Here is a 20,122-nt window from a genome sequence, read left to right as displayed (position 1 = left end):
CAGAGTGACCCCAAAATCGTTAGGGGTCATCTACTCTGCATGACCAATCATCCTATTAAGTTTCAACATTCTGGGTCAAGTGGTTCTCAAGTTACTGACCGGAAATGGTTTTCAATGTTCAGGCCCCTGTGACCTTGACATTTAACGGAGTGACCCAAAATCGTTAGGGGTCATCTACTTTGCATGTACAATCATCCTATGAAGTTTTAACATTCTGGGTCAAGTGGTACTCAAGTTATTGATCGGAAATGGTTTTCAATGTTCAGGCCCCTGTTACCTTGACCTTTAACGGAATGACCCCAAAATCGATAGGAGTCAGCTACTTTGCATGTACAATCATCCTATGAAGTTTTAACATTCCGGGTCAAGTGGTTCTCTAGTTATTGATCAGAAATGGTTTTCAATGTTCAGGCCCCTATGACCTTGACCTTTGACGGAGTGACCCCAAAATCAATAGGGGTCATCTACTCTTCATGAACAATCATCCTATGAAGTTTCAACATTCTGGGTCAAGTGGTTCACTAGTTATTGATTGGAAATGGTTTTCAATATTCAGGCCCCTGTGATCTTGACCTTTGACGGAGTGACCCCAAAAATGATAGGGGTCGTCTACTCCAGCAGCCCTACAACCCTATGAAGTTTGAAGGTTCTAGGTCAATGGGGGGGGGGGGGGGGGGGGAGACATAATTATACCAGATTTATATAGTGCCCTTTTCATGATCATCACGTTCAAAGGCACTTTATATATAGCAAACGCAGCCAAACAGGGCATAAAATTCATCCTCTAGAGCGATCTGACCAGTGGGACAAAGTGAGATAAAGCCCCCAGAACAAACAGAGAGAAATCCATTTTAGATACATGCCTGTTCGGCTAACTTAGCCTAGCTCTTTGGGAATAGACAGTCTGGTTCTTTAACATGCCCGGTGTATAGCACCGATACACACTAAGCTGTCTTTCCTGTGAAGAACTAGTGCAGGCCTCTTAGTTAGGTGGGAGGCACTCTAGAGCATCTCAGAAATTTCCAATCCCTGAACCAGGATTTGAACCCCGGACCTCTGGATTGACAGTCAAGCGTGTTACCACTAGACCATGAGCCCTGAACATTTTTAAGTTTGAATCAAATCCACTGTTATGACTGATCGAATCTGACACCATAATAGCTTTGACTGTATCTTACACGGATATGGTTGTGAGTGTAATGACTGCAACTGTATCTGACACCAGAACAGTTGTAATTATATGTGATATCATAATGGCTGTGAGTGTATCTGACACAGGGATGGCTTTGTGTGACTATATCTGACATTATCCCAGGTGCCTCTATGTGCATAACTTCATCACAAGTAGGAACATGAGTAGAACCACCGACCTTTCGTATGCCAGCTGGATGGCTTCCTCACATGAAGAATTCAATGCCCGCAGTGAGCCTAAACCCACATCGATAAGGAGCAAGTGATTTGAAGTCAGCAACCTTAACCACTCAGCTACGGAGGCCCTCAAGACAATTGTAACTGTAATCAACAACTTACTTAGGTCAGTGGTTTCCAGACCAATAGTGGTAAATACTGCTACCCCAAACACTTCTGTTGGTCTGGAGTTGCCACCAGGAAATACATCCAGCAATGTCTTATATCAATACCCTTTACATAGCCACTTCCTGTAAAGGAGACAGAAGATAATAAATTATGGCAATAATCTTAATAAACAAATAATAAGTAATTTTAATAGATACAAGAGGTGTTTGTAAAAATGCTACCATGATGGCCTGTCATAGGTGTGTTTTATTGACAACCATTAGCCGTCTACACTTATTAACTCGAAATTATTTTCACCCTCAAAGTGAAAGATTTCTTGATCTTTGCCCTAAATGGCAACTACTGACCACAGGCAATCATTCTTTGATGTTTCACTCTATAAGACAAAGCACTCAGAACAAGAGCTGTCAGTGGACAGTGCGCTCAACTATTCTCAGTGATTGATAGTATAATAAAAGCAATGAGTAAAACTTTAACATTACAATAAGCATATTCTAAGTCGAAAAGGGGCCATAATTCAGTCAAAATGCTTGATAGAGTTGCCTCCTCCTTTTTACAGACTGGGGTCATGATGGTAAACAGGCATGCAAAATATGAAAGCAATATCTCAATTGACTTTGAAAACATTTGGGGTGGTACACAAACTTTAAAATTTATTCTAAGTCAAAAAGGGGCCATAATTCAGTCAAAATGCTTGATAGAGTTGCCTCCTCCTTATTACAGACTGGGGTCATGATGATAAACAAGTATGAAAAATATCAAAGCAATATCTCAATATCTCAATTGACCTTGGAAATATTTGAGGTGGTACACAAACTTTAACATTTATTCTTTTAAAGTTGAAAAGGGGCCATAATTCAGTCAAAATGCTTGATAGAGTTGCCTCCTCCTTTTTACAGACTGGGGTCATAATGGTAAACAAAGTGTGAAAAATATGTAAGCAATATCTCAATGGACTTTAAAAATATTTAGCATGCAAATGCGGGGGCAAGTAGGATAGCTCCCCTATTCTTCGAATAATCAAGCTAAAAACTGTTTTCAGTCTCAAATCCACCCTGATCTCAAGGAGTCATCTACTGAATACAGGCAAATATCCTTAAATATTTGACCCCTACAGTCCTAAGTCTTATCCACTTATCTTACTGATTCAGTTTAAAGATCAATGTAACCTTGACCTTTGACCTACATAGCACCCAAAATATTAGAGATAATCTTCAGGATGCAGACAATTACCCTATATAGTTTGATCACAGTAGGCCCAAGCCTTCCCTAATTATGAAGAGGAGAACATTTTCTGTAAGAAATTCACTGCTGACCTCAAGAAAAACAGAGATCATCTATTGACCACTGACCACAGGCAATCATCCCATAAAGTGTGTTTACTGCATATTACATATTCGGCCTTATATGCCATTACATATGATGGATACATAAATATTCTGAAAAGGTTGTCTCTCTTTCAAAATAAATGTCATTTGTAAATGAAATTTATACAAGATCACTGCCTGTCTCACTCTCAGGAGCTTTGACTCATGAAATAGGTGAACAATTAAAATCAATTAAAACCATCTTACAAAGTTTCAAAGCTATATCTGTAACAATTTTTTGAAAAGCTGTTATTTTTGTGAATTTTTGAAAGTGTCAAAGAATCTAAAAAATCCTAATTTCTTCAAGGTTAAGTTCACTAGGGTGCCAGTACTCAACGTAAGGTGTAAAACTTGTTTTTGAACCCTCCTACAAGGTTTCAAAGCAATAAATGTAAACGGTTTTGAGAAATAGTCATTTTTGTGAATTTTCAAACAATAGGGTCATTGACTCTGAAGCCCCCACCTGTATAAAAGGTTTAAGGTATTAGAGCACTAATAGTAATGTTTGCAAAATGGCCTTTGCTTGGTATATTCTGAAAGGTAACCATGTTTTGCACTATCTTGCAATTTTTAAACAACTTTTACCGTGCCGTTTTTTATTAATTTTGTATAACTTATGGTATCTCCTCAAGCTCAAGTAGAGACAAATTTCAAAGTGATAGCCACTATCCAAAACATTTGCAGGAAACTCATTTTACCATTAATTTTTATAAAAGAAACATCAAACTATTGGTAAACAATTATAAAACACAAAATAAAAATGTCAATATCATTTTTTTCTATGGTGCCTCAAGTAAACGGAGTTAATGAGACAGAATTCATACTTCAACATTGAAAAAATAAGGTCGAATGCTGTGTTTCTGTTTTGAATTTTGCTTACTCCATTTAAAAATAACCTTAGGGCAGACGTAAAACATACCTAAATTTCTTCCACAATATATAATCTAAGAGTGAAAGCAAAATAGAAAACTTTCACCGCGTGTAACTCAATATTTTTAAAGACGTGTATTTCTACCCCTTCTGTTTAAGTAGTAAATTCACTTTGAACATCAAGAAATCGCTTATAAGATTCATCTTTTTCCATTTTTGTACAAGAAATCAATAATAAGTCTTGAAAGAAAAACTTACTAGAAACAAGAGTACCGCCTTGCGGGTGCTGACGCTCATCTGATTTTTTTGTATAATAGAAATATTGTCCTATTGTCCTACCCATGATTTTCTAAGTCTAAAAAGGGCCATCATTCTTGCAAAAAGCAGGACAGAGTTATGTTTCTTGATGTACAGCGTCCGCTTATGATGGTGAAAAACTGTTGCAAGTTTTAAAGCAATAGCTTTGATAGTTTATGAGAAAAGCTGACTTAAACATAATACTCAACCAAGAAATGTGATTTTCTAAGTCCAAAAGGGGCAATAATTATTGCAAAAAGCAGGATGGAGTTATGTTTCTTGATGTACAGGGTCAGCTTATGATGGTGAACAAGTGTTCCAAGTTTCAAAGCAATAGCTTTGATAGTTTAGGAGAAAAGCTGACCTAAACATAAAACTTAACCAAGAAAACTGATTTTCTAAGTCCAAAAGGGGCAATAATTCTTGCAAAAAGCAGGATGGAGTTATGTTTCTTGACGTACAGGGTCAGCTTATGATGGTGAACAAGTGTTGCAAGTTTCAGAGCAATAGCTTCGATAGTTTAGGAGAAAAAGTTGACCAGAACATAAAACTTAACCAAGAAATCTGATATTTTCTAAGTACAAAAGGGGCCATAAATCTTGCAAAAAGCATGATGGAGTTATGTTTCTTGGTGTACAGGGTCAGTTTATGATGGTGAACAAGTGTTCAAAGTTTCAAAGCAATTGCTTTGATAGTTTAGGAGAAAAGCTGACCTAAACATAAAACTTAACCAGGCAATGCCGACGCCGATGCCGACACCAATCAAGTGATGACAATAACTCATCATTTTTTTTTTTTCAAAAAATCAGATGAGCTAAAAAAGGAAAATGATATTATAATGACATTATAATGATAATACAGACCAAGTTTAATGAAGATCTATCAAGCAGTTTATGAGAATAAGTCTTTAGAGGTATTTCTAATTTTGGCACTAGCAGCCCTTGTTCACAGGGGCCAAGTGCCCCTATTCACAAGGGCGTACCCAGGGTGATATGAATTATACAAAGGGGGTGGGAGTTGGAGACGATGTGCATCCCACTGGTGAGAGAAATGTTTTGAAATATTGAGTTTATTTGGTGCAGTCTGGCTGTTTTTTAGGGTGGTACTTTGACAAAATATTATACACACATGCATACAGTGTGTAACAACATAAACGTCCTTGATTTTAACAAATTTGGGGGAGGACCTTATAACAATACTATAGACCAAGTTTAATGAAGATCCATCAAGCGGTTCATGAGAAGAAGGTTTTTAAAGGTTTTTTTTTCCCATTTTTACCTCTGGAGGCCCCTAAAAGTGGCCAAGGTAAACTGTTTGAACAAAATTGATAGAAGTCCATGCAAGAATGCTACTGACCAAGCTTGGTGTAATTTTGACTAGAAGTTTCAGAGGTTAAGATGTTTAAGTAAAAATGTTGACACAGGAGGCAGGACAATGGATGACATATGATAGAGTATCCACATTTACTGACAGCTCACCCTGAACAAAGTGCATGGGAGCTAAAACAAGACCTGTAAGTGGGCAGCGCACTCAACTATTCTCAGTGCTTGATAGTATAATATAATGTTAAAGAAGTATGCAAAATATCAAAGCAATATCTCAATGGACTTTGAAAATATTTGGGGAGGTATGCAAACTTTAACATTATAGCCGAAAAGGGGCATAATTCAGTCAAAATGCTTGATAGAGTTTCCTCCTCCTTTTTACAGACTGGGGTCATGATGGTAAACAAGTATGCAAAATGTGAAAGCAATATCTCAATGGACTTTGAAAATATTTGGGGTGGTATGCAATCTTCAACATTTGTGTGACGCTCACACTAACGCCGGGGCGAGTAGGATAGCTCCCATATTCTTCGAATAGTCGAAAACAATTCTGACCAATTTCCAGGAAGATATTTTAAAAGAAGAAAATTTGGCCTTTTTTATTTTTTACTATCTGAGCCTGCGACCTTGACCTTGTTTTTTTTACTTCAAATATTGAAGTGTCAAACTTGACCTACCTTTTTGACAGTTACAAGAACATCAGGTTTAAAATGTGACCTCTGGAACCCTTCTTAGATTTCCCTTCATGACCTACATTTTGACTCCTGACAGCCAAATATCAAACCAATTTAAGGTAGTTCTGCACGTTTGGATCGAAATTATTTCTACAATGTAGAATTTGATTAAACACTGTTTTTTCAAAACTTCAGAATATACCTAGAAAATTAAGCAAATAAAAAAGATAGGGTCGTGTGCTTGATTTTTTGCTAGACTGATTTGAAAAATAGGGACCTCACGCAATGATTCATAATGAGAGTCTATGGGAAAATCATAACTTTCTTAACATTTTCGCGAATAGAAATTTTTCTACAATGTAGATTGTGATGAAACTTCTCACAGTTGTAAATAAAGACATGGCCTATAATTTGATGAAATAAAATATATAGGTCCGTGTGCTTATTTTTGAGATATTTGACCATGATTAAAGTAAACCGGACATTTCACGCTAATTTTAGGACGTTATTTTGAATTATTTAACATGTGATATGTTTTAATATCATATTTTGACTTTACAATATAGCAACAGTACCATTGTAATAAATGTTCTCACAGGTTGCAATTAATTCATAAAATGATTTTCTGTTCCGTACGTCGAATCCAGTCTTTATTCTATGTTTTCCGAAAAAATGGCGTCACGCCATCACTTCCGGTTTATCAAACGTGCAGAACTACCTTAAGGTCAAACATTGTGACCATGTTTTTGTAAGATTCGACAATAAATTATATATGAATTTGATGGTCTATAAATCAAGTTGCTGACGAAGCACTATCCAAGCACTATCGAATACAAACACAGGTGGATCACAACAGCTCGCCTGGACTAGAAATTATAAGACACTGAATTTTATAAAACTTTCTGATATTGCTACAGATTGAAATATAAGTAAACAAACTCAGTTTGTTCATAAATTGGGTAAGTCTGTTAAGTTAAAGGCAATGACTTTGTGAGTCTTAAGTCTATTTCAGAAACACTATACTTACTTATTTGGGAGTACATGTAGTTAATTCAAGCTGACTGTTAGACAAAACTGCACTATTACATGCTCACATTCATCAAAATTAAACCTGAAGTTATAAATAACAAAGAAAACAGAAAGCAACCAAAATACTGATTAAGACATGAATAAGTTAACTTGAATAAAATATGACATGTTAAAGCAACAGAAAAAAGATATAGAATAAAAAATAATTTTTAGAAGCAGCTACCTGCAAACAATACAAAAGCATACAATCATGAAAGCAATGCTTACACACATATGCACATATAAAACAAGAAAAAAAGAAACAAGCATAATTATTATGAACTAAGCACATATAAAAGAAAGCATCAAAGCATAAAGCAACCAAGCACATAGAAAACAAGCAAAATAACATAAAGCAGCAGATCAGTAGCTAGAACAGGTAGTGCATGTGCAGCCCTCTCTGCTCCAGGTATTGACCAAATTTTTGAACTGGTTAAATTGTTTTTTTCCCTGAAATGTTGTGGCAGAGTTCCAACACAAATTGGTCACCGTGAAACGAAGAGTTGCTGCCATAGCTAGAGGTTCTTACCCTTGGAATGTCTGCTGTGTTTGTGTACCTAAAATATAAATATATTTAATTCAAGTATGATGGGCCTTGTTTTTATGATGTTAAAAGCTTCCAAGGCAATAGATCTTAGTCTTCTGACCTGGTATTACCATGGGTAAGTAATTTGGGAGGTTTAAATCAGCTGGTATTATCATGGGAAAGGAATGTGTGAGGTTTCATTCAGCTGGTATTATCATGGGAAAGAAATGTGTTTCAATCAGTTAGTATTGTGATGGGAAAGAAATGTGTGGTTTCAATCAGTTGGTATTATCACGTGAAAGGAATGTGCAGGTTTTCAATCAGCTGGTATTATCATGGGAAAGGAATGTGTGAGGTTTCATTCAGCTGGTATTATCTTGGAAAAGGAATGTGTGTGGTTTCATTCAGCTAGTATTATCTTGGGAAAGGAATGTGTGTGGTTTCATTCAGCTGGTATTATCATGGGAAAGGAATGTGTGAGGTTTCATTCAGCTGGTATTATCCTGGGAAAGGAATGTGCAGTGTTTCATTCAGCTGGTATTATCATGGGAAAGGAATGTGAGGTTTCATTCAGCTGGTATTATCATGGGAAAGCAATGCGCAGTGTTTCATTCAGCTGGTATTATCATGGGAAAGGAATGTGTGAGGTTTCATTCAGCTAGTATTATCGTGGGAAGGAATGTGCAGGGTTTCAATCAGTTTGTATTACGGGAAAGGAGTGAGCAGGGTTTTAATCAGCTGGTATTATCGTGGGAAAGGAATGTGCAGGGTTTCATTCAGCTGGTATTATCGTGGGAAAGGAATGTGTGAGGTTTCATTCAGCTGGTATTATCGTGGGAAAGGAATGTGTGAGGTTTAAATGAGGTTTCATTCAGCTGGTATTATCGTGGGAAAGAAGAGGGCAGGGTTTCAATCAGCTGGTATTGTGGAGAAGAAAAGACTGAAATTTCATTCTATTGGTATTATCACAGAGGAGTGTGTGAGCTAAATATCTGACTTAGAGACCTTGCCACTTTATGTTACACATTAAACCTTGCTACTGTGCGTTACAAACTTACTCATATGGAAAACTTTGCCACTTTGTGTTACAGATTAAACCTTGCTACTGTGAGTTACAGTTAGTCATTTGAAGAAAAATGATTGAAAGGCATTGCTACTGAATTTAAACCTTTTCATGTGTGTTACAAAGCTAGTCATATAAAAATCTGATTGATAAGACCTTGTCACTTAATGTTACAAATTAAATCTTGTCATTGTGTGTTACAAAATTACTCATTTGAAAAAGACTTTGCCACTTTGTTTATATTACAAATTAAACCTTGCCGCTCTGTGACACAAAGCTACTCATATAAAAAATTTATTTGAAGACCTTGCCACTTCATGTTACAAATCAAATCTTGCTACTGTGTGTTACAAACCGTGTTCAGACTACGTTTTTAATCCTACATTAACTTGGGTTTATTTTTTAAACTCGTTTGCATCCACATTATATGTGGTATAAAAACGTGAATTTTGTAAAGGTCAAGTGGATTCTGTAATGTAGCATTAAAACTACCTCGGGAGGTGATTTTAATACTACATTAAAAAGTAATGCTACATTATTTTACAAATGTGAACGCAAATGTGGGTTATAACTGGTTTTACAATCCCAAATCCACAGATCTTACCCTTTGGAGGAAGAATACCATGTGTTTCTCTTTTGTATCAAACAATTGATGCTGTGGCTGGCAAAAGTAATTGGACTGTTGTTGAAACAAAAACATAAAATTGCGATATGGAGTCATGCTGACGCCCAAAATGGACAATAGATGGAATGAACAGAAATTCTTAGATGAACACAGAAGTTTAAATATTGATGACCCCTTCTTGTTTCTGTTAGCCTCAATTCTTTGTAACCTTTTTTGCTTATTGCAAGATATTTGTTAACTTCCAACATTGCATGTATATATTTAAACCACATATCTTTGCCTAGTGTGGACGCAAACTAAATTATATTTTGATGGGTTTTGAATGTCATATACCAATTATAGCCAATTAGTGCCTAATAAAAATAAAACCGTTCTGCTAGTGTGAACACGGTAAAAGTTACTCATTTAAATATCATACCAAGACCTTGCCACTTTGTTTATGTTACACATTAAACTTGTCAAGTGTGTTAAAAAGTATTCATTTAAATATCATACAAGGGACGTGTTTTTCTTTTGAGGAAACCCCAAAAATTTAAAAACTCCCTTTTGTTTTGCCATTTTTTACTTCCTCCCAGTGTTCTGTGGGCATCCTGTGACTTTGTTTTATTAATTTAATGTGTGAATTTTAAAGCACCCTTTAAAAATTTGTGTCACTTCCAGAAAAATCTTAAGCAAAAGTATGCTGTTTGGAATTTTTGACAAAGCCCTTTCTTTATCACATAAAAATTTTTTGGGAGGTTTTTATGGGCTTTGAAGCAGGTTTGTCCTTTCAGTTTTATTGTACTGAATGACATGTGTTTTGTTAAATTTGAATGTGAATAGGGTCAGAAAAGGGAAAATAGGTTTATTTTCTTGGCTAAAATTTCTCTGTAAAATGCGGTTTTTTTCAGAGTTTGCCTTGAATTGGGAATGTTTAAAAAATTGTGTATGCACTTAATAAAAATTTTTGTATTTTTTTCTTTGATATTGGTCTTACTTTTTTCTGCACAAATTTAGGTAAAGAGTGTAAAAATGCCATTTTGGGGGTTTTACTTCAGAGTTTTGCCCCTTAATTTAAAAACCCATATAACCCAGGGCAGATCTCTAAGAGTTACTGCTTGATCTTTTGAAGCGTGTTGTAAATTAATACAAAAAAAGGAGGGTTTAAAAGTCCAAATTTAAAGTGCTATATGTAGTGATTGGCATTGTAACAAATGTCAGTTGATTGGTTGGTTTTGAAACAAAATCATGGAGTTTTCCTCTTGGTAACCCAGAAAGGTGTATATTATCTTTCCCCCAGTCTGATCCAAGCTTGTTTTGCTTAATTTACTAAACTTTTTTTATTGGCTTTTTTTTCATAATGTTTTAAAACTTTTTTGCAGCATTTATTTCTCTGTTTTTGAAAGGGAAATTCATTTTGAAAGGGGGCATGCATTCCTCCCCTTTCACTGTACACCTCCCTCCCTTGCAAGCATTTGCTGTTCTTCTTTCTCGTAGAAATTCAAATTGAAGTGTTGGAGAAAAGTTGCAAAAAAGGGGGGAAGATTGTTAGTTTTATAATTATTTAAAATTTAAATAAACAAGCGTGTTTTAGTTTTCGTGTTTAAACATTCCCTTGTCTGCTATCGGAGGTAATGGTGTCACTTTGGGTCTAACCCGTAGTCCTTAGGGAACCAAAGGCCCCAACTTACCAAGGTCTCATCCCCCATTATTTATTTAAGATCATCATGAAAGTAATCTTATTTTCTTATTTAAAGTAGAACAGACAAAAAAGGGAAATTTCCCTGAAATTTATTATTTAATGCTCAAAACTGCCTTCATTTTCTGGGGTTTCGGTTATTTGTAATTATAATACAATTTTCGGCAAAAAGAAAAAAAAAAAGGACCCCTTTTTTTGGGCCCGTTTGAAAAAGGGGAGTTTTAAATGGGAACGCCCCTGGCGGGGGCGGGCGGGGGGGGATGGCGGGCAGGTGGGCGCGGCGTCCAAAGACTTTGCCCGGAGCAATCTTCTACATGAAATGAAGGGATTTTGATGAAACTTGGAAAACAGTTTTTTCCCATATGGGGCGGGTGTAATGGGCAAAACCCGGCCCTTGGCCCAAGGTAAAGGTCTTTTTTGGGGTTTAAAGGTTTAAAAGAAAAAAAAACTTTGCCCGGAGCTTTTCTTCTTATGCATGGAGGGATTTTGATATAACTTAAACAATGTTACCCCAAACGAGGCGAGTGTAGTCCCCCAATCCCAGGCCCCTTTGGTTTAAAAGGGTTAAGGTCAAACTTAGGGCCCCAAATTCCCCCAAATAAAAACCTTGCCCGGGAATTTTTTTTTCAGGAATAAGGGAATTTGATTTAAACTTTGCAAAAATTGTTCCCATACGAGGCGGGTTTTATGCGAAAAAGAAATGGGTCCCTAGGTCAAAGGTAAGGTCACACTTAGGGGCCAAGGTCAGATAAAAAGAATGACTTTGCCCAAAGCTTTTTCTTTTTAATGCTGGAGTGTTTTTGTTTTAATTTGGGGCATTTTTTTCACCATTTGAGACAAGTGTTTTGGCGCATTTCCCCCTTTTTTAAAATTTACTTCCCTTTGTTTTTTCTTTTAAATAGCTTATTTTGAAACTTTTTTCTTTTACAGTTGTGGGAACCCCCCCCCCCCCGGGGCCCATTTTCCGTAGTAAAACATGCTGCTACCCCAATTTTGTGGGGGTTTTTTGACCAGTCTTACCGGGTTTAAATTTTTTTTTGGGTTAAAATTTTTTTTTTTTTTTTTTTTTTTTTTTTTTTTTTTTAAGTTTATTTTCCCCTTTAGTTTTTTCTAAAAATTTTTAACTTATATTGTAACTTTTTTTAATTGACCTTAGGGAAAAAAAAAGGGACCATTTTTATGTGGTACAATTAAATTTACTTTCAAATTTTAGGTGTATTTTAAGGTATCTTACCTGGTATAGGAGTTTTTTTGTGGACTTAGAAAAACAATGATTACAATGTTTTACTAAACAACCACAAAATTAAAATTCCATTTGCACATACAGGGCTAGATTTAAAGAAATTTGCTGTGAGGGCGTTATTGTGACTTTCTGGCACTCTTGTTTATAATTGACCGTTAGGGAAAAACCAAGACCACTTTTCTGTGGTACAACATTGATGTTACTTTCAAATTTTGGGTGTATTTAAGTATCTCTCCCTGGTAAGGATTTTTTTTTGTGGACTTAGAAAATAAAAGAATTACAATATTTCTAAAAAAACAACATTTTAAACAACTAGAAAATTAAAATTCCATTTGCAAATACAGGTGCTAGTTTTAAGAAATTGCTGTGAGGGCGTATATTGTGACATTCTTGCACTCTTGTTTTTCATTGTATTTATGCTTGATTAATGGCTCTTAAATTAATCATTATTCAGGCATTTTTGTAATAATTCATTTAATAAATTCATGTTGTCCAAATATCCTGGCTGCTGTTTTTCAAATACTTGAATGATTAAGGTATGGCTATTCATTATTGTTAAATGTTTTTATGACTGATTAAGGCAGACAAGAGATGTAGGAATATTACCAATTAAGCTTACCCTTTATTGTTAGAACTTGTGTCTTAACTACGGCTACTTTTTATAAGAATTAACAAAATGGTTACCTTTTATTGTTATGAACTTTGTCAGTATATACTGGCTACATTTTATAAGAATTAACTAAATGGTTACCTTTTATTGTTACGAACTCTGTCAATATATACTGGCTACATTTTTTTTTTTATAAGTTTTAAACTTGAGGGTTTACCTTTCATTCTTATAAACTTTGTCATTAGGTACTGGCTACATTTTATAAGAATTAACTAAATTTATAGCGAAATGCTTGGCTACTGAACGGGTTTATAGTATAATGCAGGTTGAGTTTCATGCTTATATTAACTGTTATTTCCCCAAAGTTCATTATTTTAACCATTGGGTTCATACTGGAGGGTTATTTTCATATTGCATTAGTTCATCATAAACCACATTAAAGGAAAAAACATTTTAAGAAAGGTTAGTCACTGTAATTTCTTTAAGCAAGTAAATCATTTTTTTTGAAGTGTCGGACACTGTTAGGAGGGGAAAGGGGCCAGCCATTGCATTAGGGAAAGGGCAAAAATCACTGTAACAATGTTGTCTATAGTGTTATATCATATCACCCCATTAATTAAGTTATAGTTGTTAGGTTGAATAAAGCATTTAATGTTAATTAATGCAGGCATGTTTAAAGTTCTAGATTAATGCAATAATCATAGTAGTGTTTTAGGAAAGATGTCTGCCAATATGCTTTTTTGCCTCACAATTAAATACAGTTTAAGATACTACTACCTTATCATTCACTTTGTCAAAAATCTTATAGATAGCCAGGCCGGTTTAAACAAAGTCAATTAGAGGCCAGGTAATTTTAACTGATACAATTAAGATTGAAAAACGCAACTTTTTACATAAAAATAATCTGATTGGGTTTTGGTAGGATAAGACAAAAGCATTCTGCTACAGGTTTCTAGAAACTACCATATCACGCATCTTAAGGGTTGTATTTTTGGGGCTATATTTTTATTGGATAGGGATGATAAGGTAGAATAAGTGTTTTCTGCACTGTTATGTGGGGAAAAGTACTGTATGATAGTGTTTAAATCAGCCCTCAAAATAACAAGGTAATAGGTAAATACCATATCATACAGTGTGTGCAACAGTTGTAGCCAGGCCATTTACTGGTTTAGTGAAAATCCACACATCAAAATCTGAGGGTTGTGGTCATATCATTTCTTTTTTTTTTTGCATTTGTAGGACACTTTTTTTTTTTTTTTTTCTTTTTTTGCCATCAATTTTTTATTTGTATATGATTTCAGTGTTCTACCTGAAAATTTGTTTTAAAAAACTCACTAATCTTAGTGTGTTTTTTTGGAATTAAATTTAATGTCTTTGAGGGTGTATTAGGCATTAATTCAAAGGAAGGTTACTATAAGTTTATATTTCTGATCAGCAGTATTATATACAATGGGATTCATCCAAAATTTGTCCAAAATTAAGTAATCATACATCGCAGAATTCAGGGAGAACATGATTTCATTGCTAGGACTCTGGTACTGGTGATAAAAGCCCAAATAAAAAACTGGGGTTCTGGTTAAAATATAAACTAAATACTTCTTGCATATTTGATAATTTCTTAATGATTAAATCCTGTAGCTGTTAGGGATATGGTAGAATAAGGCAAAGGTTCCATTCTGGCTACTGGTTTTATATGAAAACTGCCATATCAACACATTGTAAGGGCAATGTAAAATTGGCCATTATGTATTTTTGGACAAAATTTCAGTGAATAGGGATGATATGGTAGAATGTAGGAAGATCATCAGCCATTCACTTCTTTCTGAAGCTGTATGATATAAATATCTGCATTGCAAGATAAATAATGAACACATTGTTTTTTTTCTTAACATTACATCCATGCTCAAGTGGCTTTACCTATACATTTAGATAAAAGATGGGAGACCTGTTCTAAAGATTGATAAATGGAGCTTAACCTTAAAACGAGTATTTCAACAGTATTTACTGGTACAGAAAACAGGCATCGGGTTAATGGCTGGATTTTAGAGTAATTCTACCTCCAAGGAAATCTGAACATTCTCTTTTGAATTATGTATTACTAATTGACTCATTAATTATGTCTCCCCCAGGAGACATATTGTTTTTGCCCTGTCCGTCTGTCCGTACGTCACACTTCATTTCCGAGCAATAACTGGAGAACCATTTGACCTAGAACCTTCAAACTTTATAGGGTTGTAGGGCTGCTGGAGTAGACGACCCCTATTGTTTTTGGGGTCACTCCATCAAAGGTCAAGGTCACAGGGGCCTGAACATTGAAAACCATTTCCGATCAATAACTAGAGAACCACTTGACCCTGAATGTTGAAACTTCATAGGATGATTGGTCATGAAGAGTAGATGACCCCTATTCATTTTGGGGTCACTCCGTCAAAGGTCAAAGTCACAGGGGCCTGAACATGGAAAACCATTTCCGATCAATAACTAGAGAACCACTTGACCCAGAATACTGAAACTTCATAGGATGGTCATGAAGAGTAGATGACCCCTATTGATTTTGGGGTCACTCCATCAAATGTCAAGGTCACAGGGGCCTGAACATGGAAAACCATTTCCAATCAATAACTAGAGAACCACTTGACCCAGAATGTTGAAACTTCATAGGATGATTGTGCATGCAAAGTAGATGACCCCTATCGATTTTGGGGTCACTCCATTCAAGGTCAAGGTCACAGGGGCCTGAACATTGAAAACCATTTCCGGTCAGTAACTTGAGAACCACTTGACCCAGAATGTTGAAACTTCATAGGATGATTGGTCATGCAGAGTAGATGACCCCTAACGATTTTGGGGTGACTCTGTTAAAGGTCAAGGCCACAGGGGCCTGAACATGGAAAACCATTTCTAATCAATAACTTGAGAACCTCTCGACCATGAATGTTGAAACTTCATAGGGTGATTGTTCATGCAGAGTAAATGACCCCTATTGTTTTTGGGGTCACTCCGTTAAAGGTCAAGGTCACAGAGGCCTGATAACCAGTTCCGATCAATAACTTGAGAACCACTTGACCCAGAATGTTGAAACTTCATAGGATGATTGAACATGCAGAGTAGATGACCCCTATTGATTTTGGTGTCAGTCTATTAAAGGTCAAGGTCACAGTGGCCTGTTCATGTAAAATCATTTTTTGGAAATAACTTGAGAACCACTTGACCTACAATGTTGAAACTTAATAGGATGATTGAACATGCAGAGTAGATGACCTCTATTTATTTTGAGGTCACTTGATCAGAGGTCAAGGTCACAGGAGCCTGAACAGTGACTTGAGAACCACTAGGCCAAGAGTGTTGAATTTTAGCGGGATGACTGGACATGCCAAGTAGATGATCCCTATTGCAGCCAACCATCAGTGTCTCTTCGACTTTCGCTCCTGACCCCTATTGACTTCTTGCCTATAGGACTTTGCATTGGGGGAGACATGCGCTTTTTTACAAAAGCATTTTCTAGTTTAAATTGTTGAAAGAACTGTGGGATGGAATCAAGTCTGTTTTACATAGAATAAAAGTCAAAGTCTCTTTTCTACTTACTTGCTTTTACTGTCCTCATGGCTATTTGCTCAAAAGCAATTGTTGAGTTCTGTTGTCGGGGTGGTATTCAACCATTGTAGCTGTCCCGTACTGCGCCCACAAATAGCTGTCCAGTTCTTCTAAGAGTGGAAATTCAGACAAGTTGGCTGTGGCCAGAACTGCTACCTTGTAGAATTCAACCAACCCAGCTCTCTCTCAGCTGCTGAGGATGATATTCCACAAGCCAGCAAACCTCCATACACCTGCCCTTTCTTGTCCAATAAAGCCCTATATTTCTGTCCAAATAATCTGTTGTGACAACTTCAGAAGGAGGAATTCTACCAAGCCAGCTGTCCCATCCAGCTATTGCGGGAGGAATTCCACCAAGCCACTTGCCCTAACCTGCTGTTGGTGAGGAAGTCTTCCAAGCCAGCTTCTTCCTGGCCAGCTGTCCCAACAGCTGTTTTGAAGAAATTCCACCAAGCCATCTAATGTCCTATACTTATGGCCAAATAGGTTGTCAAAACAGCTTCTAAAGGTTCCAACCAACTGTTGAGGAGGAATTCCACCAAGCTGTCTGTCCCAACCATGTATTGTGGGAGAAGAGCAACCAGTCCTGTACAACTATTTGGAAGGATTCTAGTAATCCCTCTGTCCGGTACAGCTATTGAAGAAGAATTCCACCACGCCAGCTTGCCATTACTGTTGCCATGAGGATAGATAAACAGTGGTAGATGGGAGAAAAACATTTTGCTCAGCTTGTGTTTAGATTTGATACTTTATGTAATTTCAAGGGCCAGTCATCAAGGAATTTATTTTTGGTTTTCTAAGCTGGAATTGTTAAAAGAAATTGAAATAATTACATGTTACTAAACAAAGTAAAATTTCAATGTAGAGTCAGTTAGTCAGTATACTAAATTACTGTCTAGTTGTAGAAACATAACAATAGAAGAACATTTTCACCAGCATTTCTGTTTAGTACATATTTAGTTCTGCATATTGATTGGCATAATAACTTAATTTTGTAACAAGTGTTTTGGAAAAATAGTCTTGTAGATACCAAGTCATCATAATTTAAATGTAACAGAAAAGATTGAGGTGTTTGTTTAGTTTAAGGCAGTCCAGCAACCTGTAGCCTAAATGACAAATTTGCGTAAAATCCTTGGGCCTCTAATCATTTCCATCATTTTCACAATGTGTATAATTGTATCAAAACTTGAAAATGACTTGTACTGTGTCTTCAGATATAATATATACAATAAGCTTTTGTTCTGTTCAAAATTCTTCATGTGCTAGACACACTGCTCCAAAGATTTTTCCTCCACATACTGCCTGCACATCTGTTTAAGAATGGCAGCATTTTGGCAACCGAATTTCTAGTTTTCCATTTCAAAGACAATCATGATACTTAAGTAGTAAGATATTATTTAGAGTTGAAGGTAAAGTACAAGTATGTTTGGTTGTGGCCTTCCTACAGACATTTTTTATTCATTATTTATGTGTGTTTGAGCTGTATGATTGTGTTGCTTATCATTCTGACTGCTGAGGAGATCCTTCTGTGAGGTTTACTTATCTCCTGGACTGGACTGCGGACTGTACTATTTTATAGCCACTGTCAAACTTGAAAGTCCAAAGACACTAGAGTACCATAATTATTATTGCTCAATTCTGTAACTGTAGCCAGGTCAGAGAAAATCCTGACCTAATAAGCTTAACTGAGTTTAGTTCTATCATTTATTATAGAATGGCTGTACAGTAGCCATTTTTTTCTGCAGTGAAGTGAAAGTTCGGTTACTGTGTTGAGCTGATTTCAAGTCACTCACATAATCAGCCTCCATTTTACTACAAAGTAAGTTTTTTTTTTATTGAGATACAAGTTAAAGCTTAGAAAAGTACATTTTGAAATAAATTACATGTAGCCAGTATCAACTTTAGGATTTATCTTTCAAATGTTTATTTTTCAAAATATTGGTAAAGTAGCAAATAGCTGGTTAGCTTTTTTATACGCCCGTTTGAAAAACGGGACGTATTATGGGAACGCCCCTGGCGGGCGGGCTGGCGGGCGGGTGGGCGGGCGGCGTCCACAGACCTTGTCCGGAGCATATCTTCTACATGCATGAAGGGATTTTGATGAAACTTGGCACAGTTGTTCACCATCATGAGACGGAGTGTCATGCGCAAGAACCAGGTCCCTAGGTCTAAGGTCAAGGTCACACTTAGAGGTCAAAGGTCAAATTCAAGAATGACTTTGTCCGGAGCATATCTTCTTCATGCATAGAGGGATTTTGATGAAAGGCATAATTGTTCATCATCATGAGAAGGAGTGTCATGCGCAAGAACCAGGTCCCTAGGTGTAAGGTCAAGGTCACACTTAGAGGTCAAAGGATACAAGAATGAAAACTTTGTCCGGAGCATTTCTTCTTCATGCATAGTGGGATTTTGATATAACTTGGCACAAATGTTCACCACCATGAGGCGGAGTGTCATGCACAAGAACCAGGTCTCTAGGTCTAAGGTCAAGGTCACACTTAGAGGTCAAAGGATACAAGAATGAAAACCTTGTCCGGAGCATGTCTTCCTTATGCATAGAGGGATTTTGATATAACTTGGCACAAATGTTCACCACCACGAGACGTAGTGTCATGCGCAAGAACCAGGTCCCTAGGTCTAAGGTCAAGGTCACACTTAGAGGCCAAAGGTCAGATACAAGAATGACTTTGTCCGAAGCATTTCTTCTTCATGCATGGAGGGATTTTGATGTAACTTGACACAATTATACACCATCATGAGACGACGTGTCATGCGCAGTTCCCTTCTTTCGAATTACTTCCCTTTGTTGTTACTATAAATAGCTTATATTGTAACTTTTTCATTACTAGTCATAGGGAAAAATCGAGACCACTTTTCTGTAGTACAATATGCATGCTACATCCAATTTTGAGGTGTATTTTGACCGGTCTCTACCTGGTAAAGATTTTTGTGAGGACTTACAATTTTTTTTTGATTTTTTTTTTTTTTTTTTTTTTTTTTTTAAGACTAACTTCCCTTAGTTGTTGCTATAAATAACTTATATTGTAACTTTTTTATAATTGACCGTAGGGAAAAACCAAGACCACTTTTCTGTGGTACAACATAGATGTTACTTTCCAATTTTAGGTGTATTTTAAGGTATCTCTACCTGGTAAGAAGTTTTTTTGTGGACTTAGAAAAACAAAACACTTAGTTATTACTAAACAACCATAAAGTTAAAATTCCATTTGCAAATACAGGTGCTAGAGTAAAGAAATTTGCTGTGACGGGCGTATATTGTGACATTCTTGCACTCTTGTTTTATTCATTATAATATTGGTTTTGTATCTGATGAAGCTTGGCTATCCTTCATTTTTGCTAAGTTTTCTTTTGATTAGTCATCTTTGCAGTCTTTGTTCCGGTGAAGGTTAAAAAGTAGGAAGCTGAAATGATAGCAGTGCATGATGAAGTGCCAGTAGATTTAAGATAGTCATGAGTTTGCTATACCTGGGAGATTTTTTCAGCGACGCCGTCTAAATTCGTTTTCGTTTACCTATGCCACGTGACTTCAGTTAGCAAATCAAACTACTTGATAACGCATTATAGATAATTTATCAAAATGGAAGATTTATGCAACACTCTGCCTGATTGGACGAGAGTGTCAATT

Source organism: Mercenaria mercenaria, chromosome 2 (assembly GCF_021730395.1).
Source record: "Mercenaria mercenaria strain notata chromosome 2, MADL_Memer_1, whole genome shotgun sequence".
Taxonomy (NCBI): domain Eukaryota; kingdom Metazoa; phylum Mollusca; class Bivalvia; order Venerida; family Veneridae; genus Mercenaria; species Mercenaria mercenaria.
The sequence above is the reverse complement of the archived record's forward strand: the minus strand, read 5'-3'. Positions refer to the sequence as shown.